This window comes from Balaenoptera acutorostrata, chromosome 3 (assembly GCF_949987535.1).
Source record: "Balaenoptera acutorostrata chromosome 3, mBalAcu1.1, whole genome shotgun sequence".
NCBI lineage: Eukaryota > Metazoa > Chordata > Mammalia > Artiodactyla > Balaenopteridae > Balaenoptera > Balaenoptera acutorostrata.
In genome coordinates, this window is record NC_080066.1 from 102,424,970 (window position 1) to 102,440,646 (window position 15,677).

At 39.7% G+C, this 15,677-nt stretch overlaps 1 protein-coding gene across 2 annotated transcripts in view; it reads right to left on the bottom strand.

Moving 5' to 3' along the window:
• Nucleotides 1-15,677, bottom strand: part of FMN1 (formin 1) — a 425,289-nt gene that overhangs the window by 197,257 nt on the left and 212,355 nt on the right. The window lies entirely within an intron of this gene.

Below are 15,677 nucleotides of genomic sequence, written 5' to 3' on the forward strand. Positions count from 1 at the left end.
AGGGATTGGAGCACAGTGGTTCATTACTCCTGATACACCAGAGGCATGATGCCACAGGACCTCTGAGTCATGTTTTACTTGTTTTTTGTTTTACATTTCTTTATTGCAATCTCACTTCAAATTCCTGTCTCAATAACCAATCTGCATGCCTAGCAAAGACTGGGAGAGTAAATGTTCCTTCTCTTCCCCTTCCCACCCTACTGGACCTAGCATCGAGGAGCAAAGGGAAAGCTTTCTCTCCATTACTCCTAAGTTGCATGGGAAACATCTCCATCCTATATACCTCTGTATCCTGTAGGCAAAGCCCTTAGAGAAGTTTGGTGGAGACACTAAAAAACTGTCTATGGTGTAAGGCAATTAACAACCTCTGGGATATCCTCTAGAAGTTTAGGGTGCCTGTGAATTAACAGGGACATCATGAAAAATACAAAATCTCGTTCACCAGGTATGGATGAGACCTGTTTTGGATGGAACTGTATTCCCCCTAAAAAAGATATGTTGAAGTCCTAACCCCTAACACTTCACAATGTGACCTTATTTGGAAATAGGGTCATTGCAGAGGTAATTAAGATGAGGTCCATACTGGAGGAGAGTATACCTCTAATCCAATATGACTGGCATCCTTTTAAGAAGATGGCCATGTGAAGACACAGAGACACACCAGGAGAAGGTCAAGTGTTGATGAAGGCAGCTGTATGCCAGGGAATGCCAAAGATTGCCAGCAAACCACCAGAAGATAGGAAGAGGGGGAGAAGGATTCCCCTACTGGTTTCAGAGGGAGCATGGCTCGGCCAACACCTTGATTTCAGACTCGTAGTCTCTGGAACCGTGGAGACAATAAATTTTTGTTGCTTTAAGTCATCCAGTTCATGGTAGTTTAAGTTGGCCCTAGGAAACTAATACAAGGAGTGAGAATGTTTTATTTATAATAAGCTTCCAGGTGATACTTATGCTGCTGGACCATGGATAACACTTTGAGTAGCCAGGTGACTGCAAATGAATGAATGAATGAATGAATGAAGTATTTTGTTTACTATCACTGGCACTTAGCACAGAGCCTGATATATGTTTGTACGTTTATATAATCCCTAATTCCCAGAGTTTTTTTTTCTGCTAACTAACTAGCTGGAAATGTACCCCTTCCTCTATCAATTTCCATGGAGTCCTCTTTCAAAGCTACGTGCTCAGTCAAGGAGTACGGCTTTCTCAGATAAGGCCAATCCCAGGTACACAGACAGCCATACTGCCCTCCAAAGGATTATAAATAACAAAGTTTATAAGACCTTTGGGCTTCCTGCCTTATTTATATAATTTCTCACTTAATATTAAGACATTGAATCCAGTCTCATGCATATTCTTGGTGGCTCAAATAGGGCTTTTCTCTCCAAAATTTAGAGTGTTAGGCTTTTGAAAAGAACACATGCTAATAATTACTCCAAGCTGGTTAGAGATAATGGGCAACAGAAAAGTTATTATCTTCAATGTCATCGTATGTCTTTGATATGATAATCATTGCATTCAAGGTATCAGAAATGATGGATGGCCTTTGATTTCCGAGTGTACCATGATGCAAATTACCTGGCTCTTTCTCACTCCTGCTTGGAAGGTGAAGAGCTAGTGACAGTGGGCACCCCTAGCTTCAGGGCCTCCAGACACTAGACAGCAAAATCGGTGACAAAACTCAAAGAGAAACACTTCCTCTTTAAAGATACCTAGGGCTACTTTCCTTTTTCCTTTTACGGACATACTTCATCTAGAACAACCTCGCACATAGTTCTAATTCACAGCTATTGCTGTAACATGCACTATTTACTGCCTAAGTCATTCTACCCTGTTAACTTTCTGGGTAACAACAGATGACATAAGCACCGCATTGTTTCTAAGGAGGCTCCCTGAGTTCCTTCTATAAACATAAAATGACGATTCCAGGAAATGTTAGGAAGAAAGGAAAGATGAAAGAGCATGGTATACACATATTTTAAAACTGCTGCAAGCTTTGGTTAAGGCTTACGGTCTATAACCCAGCACATTTCCCCTAAAATTAGTCTTTATCATACTCCTTACTCTCACGGCCCATCTATCACGGAAAGAAAACACATTATATTCTTCAGTCATCCATGGGAATGGAGTAACATCACGATCCAAAATATTTATTCGCCATGAGCCTCTATATCGATCTTGGCTAGAATCATGAATATATGTTCCCTGAGGTTCCCTCATATGGACAGGTCACCTTCTGATAGTATGAGTGCAACAAGCACACAGTAGGTGATTTGCTCAGGGTCCTCCAGGGGTCCTACTTCTACTCCTGTGTTCCTTCCCTAGCAATACATCTCCTTCCAGCAAGGATGTGCGTGCCTCATCCATTCACGTTGCAACAAGGCAATAGCCTCTAAGAGGTGAAGATCACAACTACTTTGAGTTTTAAGGTAGCACAGTAAAGGCCTGCCCACTTCCTTTTCTCTTATAAAATCAACCCCAAATGAGAACACTGAGGATCAGAAACACACAATCTACCTCCAGCGAAACTAGCAGACCCCCTTAATTTCCAAACAGAAACACGAAGGCAAAAGTAATTGGAAGAGGGGTAAATTCCATGGCAGAGTGACAGAAGGACAAACCTAATTGTCTGCAGAGGAAGGCAGAACCTTGGACGTGCATGAATTAGAGGCACCACGTGCTGGGGAAGGGTGAGGTAGGGAGCTAAAAATAAGGGGATTATTTAAAAGTTAGTATATGGTGCAACTAGGTGCCAGGTGCATAATCCCATTTATCATTATCGGGAAGTATAGTTTCTAGACAAATTCAACCAGACAGACTTGGGACTCGTGGACATCAGGCACAGGAGAAGTTGGGATTGAGGTCTTGTACTGGAATGGAGTCATTTTCAAAATTCCACATCCTTTCTTGGATTCTCTCTCAGAAAACTGGCAGTCAGGCTGACACCCCAGCCCCCAGAGTCAGGTGCCTGGAGAAATTCCACCTGGAAAAATGGATCAGTCTAAGAGCAAAGATAAACAGATGCTGTCATTCAGGGCCCACCCAAATGAAATGGCTGGTCTGCAACTGTTTACCCTACTGGGAGACCCATCACTGGGCAAACCTCATCCATTCACACTGAGCTTCCATCCAGGTTTATCATGCCTTGATCTTATACATAAAATAGCAGCCAAGGATCACCAATTATTTGAGATAATCCTCTAATGTGAAATACAGAGGTCACAAACAAAAAAATGCAAAAAGAGAAACTTGGAAGAAGGGACAGAAGGAAAGTAAAAAGCAAAGGAAAATGTGAAGAAACTGTAATTTATAAATTCAGAAAGGGAACTGTATTCTTTTAAAAATGAGCTTTTATAAATTCACATAGAATTCTGAAATACAAAAACCCCTGTCTACCAAAATAGGAAGTCCATGGTGACTGTTTAAAATTGTATTCACAATAGACAGCAGAATATCAGACAGATGGCCAGAAAGGGCATTGAAAACTGGTACCCCTGGGGTGCAAGTTGGGAGCAGAACGGGGGGCAACAGGAAATCTTTCTTTTTTAACAATTTTAAAAGCTGTGAAATATTATAGAAAAGAGTAGCATGTGCACGTTTATGTATAGTTTAAAGGACGACAAAAGTAAACCATGTACGGCGTACACCTTACCAAACCAAGAACTGTTAACACCTTCGAAGGCCCTCTATCTTCCCCTACAATTCACCTCCAAAGGGACCATTTTTTCTAAATTGTATATTTATGATTCCCTTGCTTTAGAAAAAAGGTTTTGCCACAAACGTATGATTTCATAAAATTTTTTGACTTTTTATGTTTTTAACTTCAGACCAATGGAATCATTCTTCTGTGACTTGCTTTCTCCATTGAACATGGTGTTTAAGAATCATCAGTGTGGATGCAGGTAGCTGCAGTTGAGTCTTTTTTATAAAAGCTGTGTAGTATTCTGTGATACTCCTCCACTCTGATGTTGATGGCCATTGTTGTCATTTTCAGATTTTTGCTATTATAAACTATGCTTTTACGAACACTCTCACGAGTCTCCTGGTACAAAGTTGCAAAAGTTTGAGCAGAGGATGTACACGTGTTCACGTGAACTAGACAGAGCCAAACTGTTTTCCAAGTATATAGAACAACTGACCTTCCCATTAGCAGCAATCAGAGTTCTTACTGCTTCACACCCTCCCAACATTTCAACAGTTATACTTTTTGATTTCTGTCAAGCTGGTGGGCCTAAAATGGTATCTCTTCATTTCCCTAGTTGTTGACTTGTTGATCATCTTTTCATACATTTAGTGACCATTCATTCCATGACAAGCCTGGTCATATCTTTTGCCCATCTTTCTATTGGAAGGTAACCATTTTATTACTGACTGGTAAGAATTCTACATATATTTTGGGTAGTAATTCTTCTTCAGTTAAATATGTTACAAATGTCTTCTCCAAGCTTGTGGCTTATCTTTTCATACTCTTTGTGGTACCTTTTGAGGAGCAAGAGTTTTAAAATTTTTTAATGTAATTTTATTTAATGTACTTATTTCTTATTTGATATGCTTTTTGTGTCTTTTCCATGTGAGGTTAAAAAATATGCTCCTATATTCTTTTTTTTTTAAAAACTATTAACTTTTTCCTTTCTCATTTATGTGCTTGATACATCTGGAATTGATCTTTATTCATAACATGAGGGAGGGAATCTACTTTCTTTTGGAGAGAGATATATATTTATTTTTTCCAATTTTTAAAGTACTTTTCTTTAATAGTCATTTTTGCCCACTGATCTGAGAGACCACATTTGTCATATATTAGTTTCCAGATATGCATGGATCTGCCTCTGAACTCTCAATTCTTTCCATTGATCTTTGTTTTTTCTGTGCCAATTATTACCACACTATAGCTACCTTACTGCCTTTTGCTTTATTTTTCTTGATATGAGGTAGAATAAGCATCCTACCTGGTTTTTCTTTGTCAGAATTTTCAAATTTTTTTGAATTTTATGTTTATTATTCCCTTGCTTTTTAAAAAACAGTTTGCCACAAATGCATGATTCCATAAAATTCTTTGGCTTTTTATGTTTTTAACTTCAGGCCAATGGAACCATTTTTCTGTGACTTGCTTTTTTCACTAAGCATCATGTGTAAGGTTATTTTTGAAACTCTGCTCTTCTATACAAATTTTTAGAATAAGCTTGTCAAATTCCAAATAATCCTACTTAGATTTTGATTGGAATTACTTTGAAACTAGAAATCAATTTGGGGCTAACTGACATCTTTATAATATTGGTCTTCCTATTCATGAAAAGACTATGTCTCTCCTTTTATTTAGGTCTACTTCAATACTTTCGCTATAATAATTTTTTATTCATTGCTGGATTCCATTTACTAATACTCTGTTTAGGATCTCCACATCTATATGAGAGAAGCTGACCTGTAACTTTTCTTTCACTTCCTGTCCTTGTCTGGTAGTGCTATCAAGACTGTATTCTAGCTTTGAGCGTAACATTCTCTATTCTCTCAAGTATTTTGTGTAAGAAGAAAATGCTTGGTGTAATAAAACCATCTGGGCCTGTAACTTTCTTCATAAGAAGATTTTAAACTATGGACCCAATTTCCTTAATATTTATAGAACATTCCAGTGTTCTATTTCTTCTTGACTCTGTTTTGGTAATTTATATTTTTCAAGAAAGTTTTAAATTTTATGTTATTTTCATTTATTGCCAAAAGTTTGGTCACGGTATTCTCTTATCTTATACATTTCTATCGCATCTATAGTTACATTCACTTTTACTTTCCTATTATCTTTATTTATGTTTCGCTCAATCCTGCCTAAAGTTACTGAATTTTGGTTTCAAAGAATAAACTTTTGACTTTATCGATCTTCTATATTGTATTAAATTTTTTTTAAAAATTTCCATTCTCATCTTAAAATGCATTAGGTTGAACCATATGAAATTCTAAATATTTGATAACATTTGACCTGCAAAAATGGCTTTTCCTTCTGTTCAACCTAATTTTTCCTTCTAATTTCTTTGGTTTGTTTTTCTTTTTCTAGCTGTTAATTTTGGATGCTTTATTTTTGACCTTTTTTTCTAATATAAACACTCATGACCATACATTTTAGTGATATCCTTTGAGTCTTAATAACCAGTATTGTTTGAATTATAAGGGTTTTCTGAACCCCATTATAACTTCTTTCTTGATCCGTGAGTTATTTGCAGGTGTGAATGTAAATGTTAAAAGGCAAGGAGGTTTTTGTTATTGACATATGTAAATTATCTTTTTGTTATTGATAAATTATTTCTAACTTAATTTCATTTTGGCCAGAGAATGGTCTGTACGAAAAATGGCTTGAAATTTGTTGAGGTTTTCAGGACCTTTGTTTTTCTTAGGTCTTTTAATATTGCTCGACTCTTAAAATTAATCCATTCATTATGTTGTTGAAAATAAACTATAAGTCGATTCAATTTGATTATTAATATAGAAACCAACCTAAAATATCACACTTTAAAGAACATCATCATCACCTAAATCAGTGATTCTAGACATGATTATATTTATTTATTTATAGCCTATCATGTTCTAAAAGGATTTAAGGAAGCACCCTTAAGTTGCCTCCCAACAGCCGCCATACTTAAAAATTGTACTAGCAACATAGATTACTATGAAAGCCAAATAAAAATAGTACTGGAAAACGCTGACAAATTTTATCACCTTTTTGTTGTACTGCATGGTTTTCTCTTGGCACACCTTGACGACGTTCATCTCTGAGCATCTAGCTTAAATTCATTTGTTTTAATTACACAGCTGTGTCCCAGTGGGACACAGACAGACAAATGAGGGGGTGAGATGGACGTCTGCTAGCCCTCTGGAGGTTCAGGAGTCATCCCTGCATGAGAGATGAAGCTTCTGGTTGGAATCCAACCTCCTGTTCTCTTTTAGGGGTGACACTAAGGGATTTTCCATTGTCCTTATTCCTACTCCTGATGGTCATGATGATGGTGGCGATAGTGTGGTTGAACCAGCAAATATTTATGCATCAGACACGCAGCTAAACACTTCACAGATTATTTTAATTCTCACAATCACCCTTTGAAATACGTACTATTATTATTCTCACTTTACAGATGAGGAAGTGGTACGGAGGAGCCTTAGAAAGATGAAGGGACTTACCCCATGGATAAAGTGATGACTCAAAAGAAAAAGCCAGGCCTGTGTGGTTGGTTTCCAGAAAGCCCTGCTGACCACGACGCGACCACCTTCCATACTTAGACTAGTCGTGACTCTTGGTGCCCTGGGTATGCTGGAGGAAGCAGCTGATTGGAAGCCTTGAAACTGGCTTCCTGGTGGCTCTGAGGCAAACACACACCAAGATCTTAGCCAATTGGTGTGAACTCCATGTGCTGGCCTGTGAATCTTACTTTCTTTTCCACATACCTTCAGCCTCAGAAGCTCATCCCTTCCACTGATGGCAACGGAATGGCTGTGTCCTACAGAGCTGAACTGTTCAGATACCTCCACATCCCAAGAGCATAAGTAATACACAACAAAAACATCACATGGCCCAGTTTCTCCAATGCCTTACTAAATCATTCTAAACATCTCGTATGCTTTAGGCATTTTGCTGCTTTTCTGAACTACATTCTTCTCTAAGCAACCATCTCAGTGTCTCATTTTTTCCATTAGTAAGATGATTATAGTACAGAGTGAACTATTTATAATGAGGCCCAGCTCAGGCACTGTGGCTTTCAGTTGGCTTCATTTTAAAGCCATCTTTCTTTGTTAATTAATGTACCTTACCCAATGTTGTAAGTAACACTCATTTATGTTCCTGAATTGAGCAGGGAGGAAAAGGACCACACCCAGAATGAAAGATCCAAGGTCTTCAGAATCAGTACCAATGCCATAACAACTTGAAAGCAAAGTTTAAAAGTTAGTTTTTGTGTTTGTTGTAAACTAAGGAAGTTGTACAAGAGTCTACAAGACAGTCAAAAGTGATGTGATAATTAAGTCCTGAATTAACCCCCTGGTCCTTGCAGCTCTATACTATTTTTAAAGACCACCCCCCCCCCACCTCCTAGGACATTTTGCACATGCAAAATGTCTAATGTGACTAATAAGGTACCTAGCATAAAAGTTAATGAATGAAAATGAAAACACTAAAACTCAGGTTATTTAGTAACCAGGGCCTGGAGCCAGATCCCAATTAAACCACTCTGGTGGTGAAGGAAGGGACGAAAATGCCCAATAGGTTCCATCTGGCTGCTCCTGTGGGTCAATCTAGAGCCTCACGGCCCTTTCAAATTAGCCTCCCCACCTTCTCCTCTCCCTTACGATTGAGGGGCTAAGGGCAGTCCTCCTCACAGGGCACTGGGGAAGTCCATGTAAAGGGCTTGGCCGCGAAGAAATCCAGCTGCAAGCAAGCACCACTCCCCAGCTCTTCCCAGCCCAATCCCTTTTGTCATTCATTTCTCTGGAGGGCCCCTAACCCTCCAATCCCATTTGTACCCCACTGAGGAGATCTGATAATGGTCCTGGCAGAGCTGTGGCTTTTCAAAACTTCTGGCAGGGGCCTCGCTGACCCATAACTTGCCTACACACATGACTTCTTCTCATACTGTCTTTGTAAATTGACCATGGCTAACCTTGCCGCCCTAATCAGATCAATCAGAATAACATTTCTTTAGCTGTTGCACGCTGGCAGCCTCCTGGGCTGAGGCGTGACTCTGAGTCAGCCTCAGATACTGAAGGCGGATTTTGGAGTTTCCAACGGTCTCAGGTTTCCTTAGCTTTTATCACAGTTGGTGAGCTTTGTCGGGCCCGTGTTTACAGCCATGCAAATTAGCCTCAGCTGGAGAGAAACCAGGTCAGGCCTAAAGGAAATCAAGCTCTGGGCCAAAAGGTACTTTATCAAAAATTGTAAGTGTAGCCATAGTACTGGGGGCAAGCAAGACTGTCCTAGGAAACACGTGGACGGCTGTGTCTGGTGAAAACTGAACTCTTGGCTTGGCCTCTGGACCCTGGCAACGCTATGGAGAGATGGAGGGGAGAGTGCCACACCAGCGGAAGGGGGCTGGCCAACTCGGCCACTGGCTGCTGCCGCCAAAGACATTTTCTGTTAAGTAGAGACAAGTGTGAGGAGGGAAATATTGCATCTTTGGGGGAAGAAACATTGTGTTTGTGAGGCTGGTTTGCAGTATATCCCACATTACTCATTGACGAAGCAAGGTCCAAATCTGAGGTTGCACTCTACTCACACACTCATATGTATACACTCAGTTTTAAAATGCGTGTGTGAAGGTGTCCACGTACAGATATGATCTGATACTTTGCATCTGGAAAGCATCTTTAGAAACATCCGCTCCAGAGGCCATGACAGTTACGGAGACTAAGGCCAGAGAGGTTACGTGACTGGACACACAACTGCTAACTAGTTACCTTCAAGACCAGACCTCTGGCGCCTTTCCATTGCAGTTTTCCCCATCAGATTCCAGCCCTTCAATACCCCAGGACATAGAGAAACTTGGCTTATTTTAAAATAAACCTCCAATACGTTTATGTCTCTTAAGATTAGGGGATTATTAAAATCCTAACAATTGCTCCCTGAGCTCCCACATACCTGTGACTCATACACCGTGGTGCTGATGGTGTCAGGCAGTCTGATCTATGGGTCTGAGCGCAGAGATGTTGGTTCACATGTGACGCCCCTGTCTATCTGCCCTCTAATAAATAAGACAAAAGTTGGTGGATCTTGAGTGTTCCCATTTGCAAAGTAGAAGTGATGACCATATCCTTGGAATTCATCTAATTAAAGTTTACCTTTTGACAGATGAGAGACCTGAGACCCAGAGAATTTAAAGAACTTGCCCAAGATTCAACAGTTGGCTAAGGTCAGAGCCGTAAGTAGAAACCAGGTCTACAGACACCGAAGCCAGAGCTCTTTTCACTAAACAATGACCAGGAAATAAAATTCAGACTTCTCCAAGTGAATATAAAGTCAGGACGTGTAGTTAAATTCAGACCAACAGACCATTTGTCAAGTGATTAAGAACACAGATTCTGGGGCTGTTGCTGGATTCATCTCCTTGCTCTGCCACTTAAGAGCTGTGCGATGCTGGGCAAGTTACATAACCCCTCTGAGTTCCAGCTTCCTCACCTACAAAATGGCAATAATCATAGAACCATCTCACTGGGTTCTTGTGATGACTGGATAAATTAATACATGCTAGGCACTTAGCCAAAAAACGCTCACGTAACATTAACCATTATTATTGCTATTGAAAGCTTGTTGTCATCTTCACTTGAAAGATTCTACATAAATACAAGGTTATTAAGACTTCTGTTCGTGTTAAGCACATACCTGTGGACGCACGTGTATGTGTATGGGGCTGTTTTGATCTTTGTGTATATTGGAGATGTGTGCACTCTGCAAGGCATTTATGAGTTCATTTTGGAAGCACCCATATGACCTGGGTTTGTGACTTAAATACACATATAAGATCTTTGGTCATTCTTGTAATTTCCTCACATACTTCTAGCTTAAAACTGGAGGCCAGAGAAGTCACTGCCACCACCAAGGTCCCCGCACTGGCACTCAGGCTCAAACCACTGTCTAGCTCCGGCCAGTCCCGGTCTTAGAAAACGTCCTGTATTAAGCATAAATGAATGAGGTCCAGGAAAATATAGGTGAGATTTCCAAAACTTTACTCAACTAGGAGTAAAGAATAAAATACTTTAAAAAAACCCCAAATATTTACACTGGTTGTCTCATAGGATATCGTGTAATATCTAATCAAACTTCTTTATTTTCCAATTAGAGAACCCCAAATCTATATTCAAATACATCTCCCCTCCCTTCAGATATGGACAATTTTAAAAAGTGTGTGTGTGTGTGTGTGTGTGTGTGCGTGCGTGCGTGCGTGCGTGTGTGTGTGTAGTGGGGAGGTGATTCCAGAATCAGTCCCAAAGGGGCTAAGTCTAATACTTCATAAATTTTTATACTGCAGTCATTCATTCTAAGCACTGGAACTATGCCTACTAATGATTTCTATTCTACTAATACCTACAAGCCTTTCTAATATTCCTTTGGCTCCCAGTACTTTGAGTGGATAATTTGCTGTGAAATTTGGCCCCATGGTCCACAATAAAGAGATTTTACAAGACGGAAGAGGATCCTCGAGGGGTAGTTACACTCTTGTAGGCTCCATGGCTCCGGCTCTAGGACAGAGGCTAATTTAGCTCTGCAGAGCTCAGCATTCGAAGGTGTCCTCTTGTGGTGTGGGTAGGAACTGAGCACCATACGATCCTGTAGCTGGCTTGAGGTACAAGTCCAGATTAAGTTACTGTTTAACAGCCAACAAGAGAAACATAGTCTAACTCCAAGAATAATATTCAGATTCAACATTCTGAAAGAATCATTGATATCCATACTTGACAAGTTCTAATGACCTTTTTTAAAAAAAATAAGTAAATAAAGTAAAAGTACAACTTAACTTTTTGGGCTGTCTTATTTCCACATAAAATTTACAAGGCAGAATTTCTGTAAGTTGGTGCTTGTCATGGAGTAGAAGCTCCCGTTCGCTTTCAGTAGATTTGGCCAGTCAGGGGCCTTTAAAACCAAAGAACAGGGAAGCCCAGATCATTCCAGATATCACTCAAGGAATCTGGACATAGCACCAATGACCTCAAGGTCATATATTGGTGCAAACAACACACGGGCAAGTGATTTCACTCACTGCCATAGATGATAACCCCTAACCTCACTGCTCATTTTTCAAACACATGAGTAATAGAAAGGGCTTGGCAAATGCATTCCCATTCCTGGGGGGGTGGGAAATAATGCACATACCTTACCAGGGCAGCCCAGAGAAATTATCTTTGTACACAACAGCTGAAATTATATAAACTTGGAAGGCAACAGATTATGAAAACCCTATAAATTTATGTTCTCCTTCCACTCATCTCCCCTCCCCACTAAACTGAGACACCAAGTCTGGGATTTGAGAGTTACAGCTACGATCCTGGCCAAAGTGACCCAATTACAACTGAAAGCTTTTGGCTCCAGGAAGTTTCAATAGACCAGTGTCTGCGGGACCATCACCACCCCTCCCTACCCCCACTCCCACCAAATGCTCAGGGAATAGCCATTATGTCATTAATTCTTAAGAAATATCTATTAAAAAGGCCAAGGGAGTGGAGTAATTTTATGTGTCTTACAGAGGAGGGAACAAGCACAGACATTATTCATAATTTCAAGAGAGGAAGAATATTGGCAGGTCGTGCTGATTTTCTGAACGTTGTCAGGCAAGTTTAGAAAGCAATTGGAAAGTTTATCGGAGTGGCTACTTCTCTGACAGGCACCAGGACAAAGAATCTCAGACAGATTCTGTCTGATGAAGGCGAATTTCTGGCTCCTTGTCAAGGAGCTGACCTACCTTTCCCTGGAACAAATGTAACTTAGAGATAGTAGAAATATGGGCATATTGACAGTGAAAACTCTTATTTTACAGTGCAAAAAGACTATATAAACCAATGTAAGATGAACTACTAGATGTCTGTATACGCTGTTAAAGGAGCTGAAAAACAGGAATGGTCTAGAGATGACCATTTGCAAATAGTTTCAGGAAGGGACACACTCATGCTTGAAGACCCTCAACAAGCTTGTGGGAATAAGCGATGTTCAAGAATTTCTTTGCAAAGCTTTCATGTTTGTTCATAAACTAAGAGATTAATACATAGTCCTAGAGAATACTTCAAGTACTTTCACAATCATGATTTCATTTTATCCTTGTAATGACCCTGTAAAGGGTTGTTATTCCCTATTTGGTAGAGAAAGAATCTGTGTGGAAAAGTTAAAACGACTTGCCCTGAAGGTTATCAGAGAGCAAGGAAAAATAGGAGATAGTACTCAGTGTTGCTGGTACAGACAAGAGCTGATGTTTTGAGTTCTGGTTCTCAATTTGGTGAATGTTATGTCTGTGGTGGCAGAGTGGTCTCATGCCACAAATGAAGATTGCACAGGCCTGAGTACGCAATACGAATTTGTCATAGTTAGTATTTAACTTATAGCTAATATTTAAAATGATTGATGGGGGTCAAAGGAAAACAGCTCCAAATCTACATATTGTTTCATATTATTTCATAGTTGGAGTTATACATAGTATCTTTTTATTCAAAGATTTGGATTCCTACTGGAAGATCCTGAAGAGGACTTTGGATAATTTCACAACGTAGGACGTATTTTGGATTTGCACAAGTGTAGCTGGATTTTGTTGATGATTCTAAGAATGGCTACTCTCATTTATAAATGTTAAAATCGATCATCCCAGTAAAAGCTGTTACCAACATTAAGTGCAGCAAATTACTGTTTAAATTCAGGGGAAGTGAAGACATACGCTGAGGCTCTTCTACATCCTCTCAAGTGTCCGGCATTATCAATGTCTTCCTAGCTAAAGGCGTACAAACCCTAGAAGTCATCTTCATCTTTCTAGGTCTCGTTTCTCATGTGCCACATGAGGGCACTGAATTAGATGATCAGGAAGGTTCCTTCTAATTCTTAGACTATATCGTACTAGAAAACAGGATCCCAGCCCAGTTTAAGAAGATATGTATCTGTTTGCTTTAAATCAGTGCCAGTGATGGGAACGTTAAATGCTGTTATAGAAGATGAAACTAGAAACTCGTATCTGAGTTCAGCAGAACTGTAACAATTCCGACAGTTCTGAACTAGGAATGTGGGGTGTGCAGAGGGATGCAGACCAGCTCCACTTAAGAGATGCTCACGTCTCTCTCAATGCTGGCAGAGTCCCTGCGGCCAAGATTCAGAACGCTGGATTTTTAAATCTCTGACATGTACTCCACTTCAGTCACCATAAAAAAAATCTATCTGGCAAGTGTTTCCCGGTCACCTTGTATGGGGACCATTCTGTGGTTAGGCTAACAAAGCTGGCCTCCAGTGCTGAAACTCAGTTGCTCACAATCACTAAAATTCACTTTCATCTTCATTCTCAGAGAAAAGAAAATAAACATCTGACTTTCAGAAGAGACCAAGGGATCCATCTTGATGCTGGAAATCTGTCCATGGGCACAGAGGGAAGGCGCATAGGAGGCAGGTTCGGAGTTTTCTGGCATTGACTCAATTCGTTTTTTTTCTTTAAAACTTAGAATCTCAGCTCTAAGGTAGGACACAAGCTCACTGCAAACTCCAAGCACCCTCAAGACTGCTACCCTTAAAGAAAAAAATAGAGGCTACACGTGTGCACAGAGTCTTCGGGGGTAACAGCAACCTCACGGTTCAGAAAGATTAAAGAGTTTGAATAAAGGATATTTTCCCCCTCAGACGGAGAAACAAACACATCAAGTACTAACTGCTTTAGTGAAAATCCTTTGTTGAAGAGGCAAATAATTATGATAAGAAATAAGAATAAACTACCAAATGCTTTGATGTTTTAAAAACAAATACTTCAATGTTTTTAAAATGCTCATTCACCAAAACAGAAATAAATAGCTTTATGAGTAAATAACATGTAAGCAAGCATCCAGAGAGAGAAACACAAGGAGTAATAGCAATTTTAAAAGAAAAAGAGAACGAAAGTAAGTTTAATATGCTATTGGGTAAGAAAACATTCAGAGGATTTCCTTGATGGTCAGAGAAGGCTTCCTGGAAGAGGCAAAATGAGGCCACTTTTGGAATACAGAGATTCTGCTTTTGCCTTTTGTATAGAAACAATTAGTCTTCTGTTCCTATAGATGGCATTTAAAAAGCCAGCTGGTCAGCAAAACGCCCTTATTTCCATCTCATAGGAATCTATCTGCACATGCATATATTCTATAGTTTATCAGTTTACTTCTTGCCGTAACTCAATTGCTTCATGCGATACATCCTCTTAAAAGATTTGCTCTGATATTTAATCATTATTGGGATCACATTTTTCAATCAGGAAAACACAATTCCAATGAACTTGTGAAAAACCTTGACCATGATTTTCATGTATACTTTAAGTCAGTGGGCAAACCTGATTTGATTAACAGAAAACTGCATCCGAACTTTTGCCATTTCCCCCCAACAAGGCACAGCTCATTTCACAATCATGTTACTTGAGATATGAACCAAGGGATGAACCTCACTATATAATTTAAGAATGAAGAGTTGATGAAACTATCATTCAGTATTACACACCTTTCAAAACACTTCTTCAAACCCTCTTAGATTTGAATTTCACAATATCCTGGAGGGTCAGGTAGACTCAGATATTGTTAATCTTGTTTTATAGAGAAGAGAAAATATGGTCTGGAGAAGTGAGATGACCAGCCCAGGATCACATCGCAAATCAACAGCAGAACCAAGTACTATACAGTTGACCCTTGAACAACTAGGGGTTAATGTGCATATAGCTTAGAGTCAGCTTCTGTATCCGCGGTTCCTCAGCATCCGCGGATTCAATCAATCACGGACTGTTTCGTACTGTAGTGTTTACTATTGAAAAATATCTGCATATAAGTGGGCCCGTGCAGTTCGAACCCATGTTGTTCAAGGGCCAACTGTTTTTCCCTAATACCGTCTATGCTATTATCACAACACTAATGCAGAGAAATAGCAGCGGTGGCAGCAACAGTAGCAAAATGAGAGCCGCAATTACTTGCTGAGGTTTGACAGGGTGCCAGGCACTACGGTAGCACATATATAT